Here is a 5,729-nt window from a genome sequence, read left to right as displayed (position 1 = left end):
AAGAGCCAATGTCCCGAAAGCCCAAATTCTGAAGAGCCGAAGTCCCGAAGAGCCAAAGATTTTTTAAAAATGTATATGCGGGGGAGGGGGGTTGCTGTTTTTAGCGATGATGTTACCCTGCTTTCTAATGAGTCTCCCTCTTTTTAATGTCATGAAAACAGGAACTATACCCTATATGTATTGGCGGCTGGCCAGTATACAGCACCTTTACCCTTATCATTGTATTTATCATTGTACTTAGATATAGGCTTCCCAGGACAACCCAAACTATGTCACTGCCTGGTGGATGCCTCCTCCTCTTTCTATTCCCCTCCCCCCCCGGACCCCCCACTTCCTCTCTGTTCCCTCTCTAATGTACCTGGCCCTTTCCTGCTGCTGCCAGCTCCTATTAAAACCTTATTACCTATCAGGGGGTTTATTTCCAAGGCATAACCTTACACTGGGTTCCACAATTTGTATGTCATTACTGGCTCTCAAAGTTCTGCAGCTACGAAAGTCCAAGCATTCAATAAGAGTCAGCAGTAAAACTTGTTTCTTCCTATTCTTTCCACTGCTTGTCCTGACTACCAGGACTACAATTCCCACAATGCCTTGCATGCTCTGTGCACAAGCAGACCAGGAAAGAAACAGCCCCACACACGGGCACAAGGCATTGTGGACAATGAAGTCGTGGATAATTCTAATTGTTACATTCTGTCAAAATCAGCAACATTTTGGCAGGTTATGAGAGTTTGAACACATTTCTGTGGGTTTTAAATGGATACTGTCATGGGAAAACATGTTTTTTTTTTAAAAAAACACATCAGTTAATAGTGCCGCTCCTGCATAATGCTGCACTGAAATATGTTTCTCAAAAGAGCAAACTGATTTTTTAATATTTAATTTTGAAATATGACATGGGACTAGACATATTGTTTCCCAGGTGCCCCCAGTCACGTGACTTGTGCTGCCTGCTTAACGCGTTTCATGGCTCCCTGCCACCTCATCAGCAGCTTCAGTTTAATACAGTTTACCTTTCAACATTGGCTTCCGTGGTTCTCCGTTTTTGCACAATATTGGACACCTTCTTAGGCTACCATACCCTTACCATATGACCCTGTGTAATACCAGCAAATGATCACTCTTGCCCAAGCATTCAGGTCTTACTCTTATACAAATGTCTATCTCACAGTTAATGCATTTAAACTGTATATGTGTGTAACGCTAATCTGGCCTATCCACAGATAGTTAACTTGTCCAACTATTGGTATGAGCATGGGTTACATTGGACTCACACATCAGGATCAGGGCCTTCGCTAAGTGGAAGCTATCCCTTTAAGGTGTAACACAACTACAACACTCAGACTACTCTGCATACAATAATTATTGGGCGCCAGGAGGTTCTTATGATGCAAACAAAGAACTGTTTATTAGTCATAGTCAATGTCCCCAGGTTTACTTGCATCCAGTGGATCAGAGGAAAAGTGCGCAGTCACATCACATGCAGCTTTACACATGTTGACCTTAGGACAGACTTGGCAGGTATCCCCCTTCACCTCTGCAACATATTCACATAGTGGTCTCTGTATCAACCTCAGGGCAAATCATATCTCCTGATTCCCTCTCTCCTGGGATCCCTATACTACAGGCAATATGGCCTGGGAGAGATACCTCCAATCTATCACTCCTATGTTGGAGCTCAGAACTGCTCTTATTTAGCTCAAACCTTACTATATTACACTCCTAGAGTGTACTAGTACTGGGAGCTCACCTGTCACTTTCTATTCCTCATTCACGGGGTTGCCTGGTCCCTGACTTGGACACATGACTTTCTGGGCCTTGCTGCACCCAGGCTCCCCTGGGCACACCCAGCTGGATCAGCATCCAGAGGCCAAAGAGGAAGAGGCCACTCCTTACACTCACACTATATAGCAGTGTGGCAGGAAGTTGTCATATCACCTCTTGGCCAATAACACTGAGCAAAGGTTGGGGCCTTAAAGCCATAGGGGCAGATTAACCCCCTATGGGCCCCTACATGTGGTTCCTTACAGTGTTTATGTACTTTCTATACTATGGTGTATTTTACAACCTTACTAAGCACTGTCATTTTCTGTCACAGTTGAATGGCAGCCCCTTGGCTACACGGCAGCTTGTTTATATAAACTATAGTAGTACTTATCTGTTATCTACTGTGTATCCTGTGCTTGAATGGCTGCCCCCTTGGCTACACAGCAGCTTGTTTATATAAAATATAGTAGTACTTATCTGTTATCTACTGTGTGTCCTGTGCTTGAATGGCTGCCCCCATGGCTACACAGCAGGTTGTTTATATAAACTATAGTAGTACTTATCTGTTATCTACTGTGTATCCTGTGCTTGAATGGCTGCCCCCATGGCTACACAGCAGCTTGTTTATATAAACTATAGTAGTACTTATCGGTTATCTACTGTGTATCCTGTGCTTGAATGGCTGCCCCCATGGCTACACAGCAGCTTGTTTATATAAACTATAGTAGTACTTATCTGTTATCTACTGTGTATCCTGTGCTTGAATGGCTGCCCCCTTGGCTACACAGCAGCTTGTTTATATAAACTATAGTAGTACTCATCTGTTATCTACTGTGTATCCTGTGCTTGAATGGCTGCCCCCATGGCTACACAGCAGCTTGTTTATATAAACTATAGTAGTACTTATCTGTTATCTACTGTGTATCCTGTGCTTGAATGGCTGCCCCCTTGGCTACACAGCAGCTTGTTTATATAAACTATAGTAGTACTTATCTGTTATCTACTGTGTGTCCTGTGCTTGAATGGCTGCCCCCTTGGCTACACAGCAGCTTGTTTATATAAACTATAGTAGTACTTATCTGTTATCTACTGTGTATCCTGTGCTTGAATGGCTGCTCCCATGGCTACACAGCAGCTTGTTTATATAAACTATAGTAGTACTTATCTGTTATCTACTGTGTATCCTGTGCTTGAATGGCTGCCCTATAGCTACACAGCAGCTTGTTTATATAAACTATAGTAGTGTTTTTAGAGCAAACACAATTTTAACAGTACATTATAATTTAATTCCTTTAAAACACTTTCAGTTTTTGGTGTTACTGATCCTTTAAGACACTATGCTTTATGGCTGGAAGACCAATGTAGGACAATTTGGGCTATTTTGCTATTTGAAAATGACTGGGAATTGTTGTCTATGTTCAGCGGAAGGCACCAGACAGTTGGGTAAATGGCGCTTCCATACCATAATTTAAATCTTTATGAAGCATTTATAATTGAGTCATAGAAAGATTTAGATATTATAAACATTCAGAGGCAGCGTACTGTCTGCTATTATTATAAAAGCCACAAACACCTATCTCAGCCAGTCATGTCTCTCACTCACTCTGCTTGTGGACATACATAGCACTCTATAGTCATCACTTATCCTTGGTGTTTGGTTTCTTTGTCTGTAGAATCTATGGAAAAAAAAGATACAGCTGTGCATTCTGGGTTCCTAGAATTTCTCATGGATGGGGGAAATGTTATTATGGTCTGGTCAGCAAATTCCTGCCATTCCGTGGCTCCCACCATCAGCTCACATGGCACAAATAAATCCGCTCCCACATTGATAATTTAGGTTCCCAGGAGCTCTCAAGGGCACGTCCAGCAAGTCTCATGGGAATAACGGGGAATTTAAAGGTCTCATTATGAATTGCCACCAAACGCATGTGAAGCACACATTAGCCATACAGCAAGGATGAACCTATGCCACTCAGGGCTCTCATGCAAGAGAGGCATTGGGCATGTCCCTTGCTCAGTACTTTTATGCTTTAACTGAAGAGCAAAGCTAAGATGAATATCTTATAGTGTAAGGGAACTCTGTCCTGTCTGACATTGGGATGGGCCTAGAGAAGAGAGGTATAAGGGGGTGCCAGGACTCATGATCCCCCAGCATATAGCATGGACATTACACGTGTGCACCCTCATTAATTAAAATACCCAACAGTAAAGTAACTAGAGTCTTCCGGGCCCTGGTGCAGGATGTGCACCCGGGCCCCTCTCTCACCCCTCTAGACACGTGGCTAAAGGTGGCCATACATGGAGAGATCCACTCATTTGGCAATGTCGCCAAACGAGCGGATCTCTCCCCGGTCGGATCGGATCGCGGGGCCGCATCAACTATCAGATGCAGCCGCGATCCAACAGGATTTTTAGCCCCATCCGATCGAGATCTCGATCGGGGAAGCCCATCGGAGGGCCCCATACACGGGCCAATAAGCTGCCGACTAGGTCTGTCTGCATCTTTTATCGGCCCGTGTATGGCCACCTTTACCGTGATTTTCGGCGGGACTACTGCACTGCATCGCAATCTCCGGTGGGCCCCAAGGGGGAGCGGACACTGGTGCAATTGCTCCCCCTGCCCCCTTGGTAGTTACGCCACTGATACCCACCTATTATCTAAAGTCAGTTATTGGAGTCAAACTCAAGAATAGTGATGGGCAATCCTGACCAGTTTCGATTCACCAACAAAAATTGGCCGAATGAATTGAATTCAACGGGTGTTTTTTTTTTTTGCACAACATTTTACAAACCATATGACTTTCTTTTACAAAACGTTCCAGTCTACATTTTTTTTTTTCACAGCAAAACACAGAAATATTTAACTTGTGCCTACTTAAAAGGAGAAGCAAACCCCTTATTAAAAAAAACCCTACCCCAAATAGACCCCCTCCTTCCTCCACCCCAACCTAGCTGCTAAACCAGGCAAATGCCCCTAACTTTTTACTTACCCCTCAGTGCAGATTCAGGGATCGGTATTCACGGCAGCCATCTTCCTGGTCTTCGGTAATCTGATAATGAGACCGGCATGACAGCGCATGTGCAGTTGGAGCAATTTCATGATTAGCGACAACTGCGCATACGCCGAAATTGACGTAAATTGCCCAATCACCAGAAGAAGACCCGGAAGATGGCTGCCTTGAACTCCAATCCCTGAATCTGCACTGAGGGGTAAGTAAAAAGTAAGGGGCATTAGCCCAGGGTAGCAGCTAGGCTGGGGGGGGGAGGGTCTATGTGGGGTAGGGGGTAGGATTTTTTTTAAAAAAGGAGTGTCTCTTTTAAAGGGATACTCTCATGGGAAAAAAAAAATTTCAGAAAGCATCAGTTAATAGCGCTGCTCCAGCAGAATTCTGAACTGAAATCAATTTCTCAAAAGAGCAAACTGATTTTTTTATATTTAATTTTGAATTCTTACATGGAGCTAGACATATTGTCAGTTTCCCAACTGTCCCCAGTCATGTGACTTGTGTTCTGATAAACTTCAATCACTCTTTACTGTTGTACTGCAAGTTAGAGTGATATCACCCCCAACCTCCCCCCCCCCCAGCAACCTAACAACAATGGGAAGGTAACCAGATAGCAGCTCCCTAACACAAGATAACAGCTGCCTGGTAGATCTAAGAACAGCACTCAATAGTAAAATCCAGGTCCCACTGAGACACATTCAGTTACACTGAGTAGGAGAAACAACAGCCTGCCAGAAAGCAGTTCCATCCTAAAGTGCAGGCTCTTTCTGGAAGCACATGACCAGGCAAAATGACCTGAGATGCACCTACATACCAATATTACAGCAAAATACACAGCAATTAAATATTATATTTTAGAGTAAACTATTTGCAGCGTAAACAGTCATATAGAGATAAAAACAACACCATAAAATTTATGACAGAATCCTTTTAAGAGAACTACAGTAATTAGATACA

Source organism: Xenopus laevis, chromosome 2L (assembly GCF_017654675.1).
Source record: "Xenopus laevis strain J_2021 chromosome 2L, Xenopus_laevis_v10.1, whole genome shotgun sequence".
Lineage (NCBI taxonomy): Eukaryota > Metazoa > Chordata > Amphibia > Anura > Pipidae > Xenopus > Xenopus laevis.
This window is presented reverse-complemented; position numbering follows the sequence as displayed.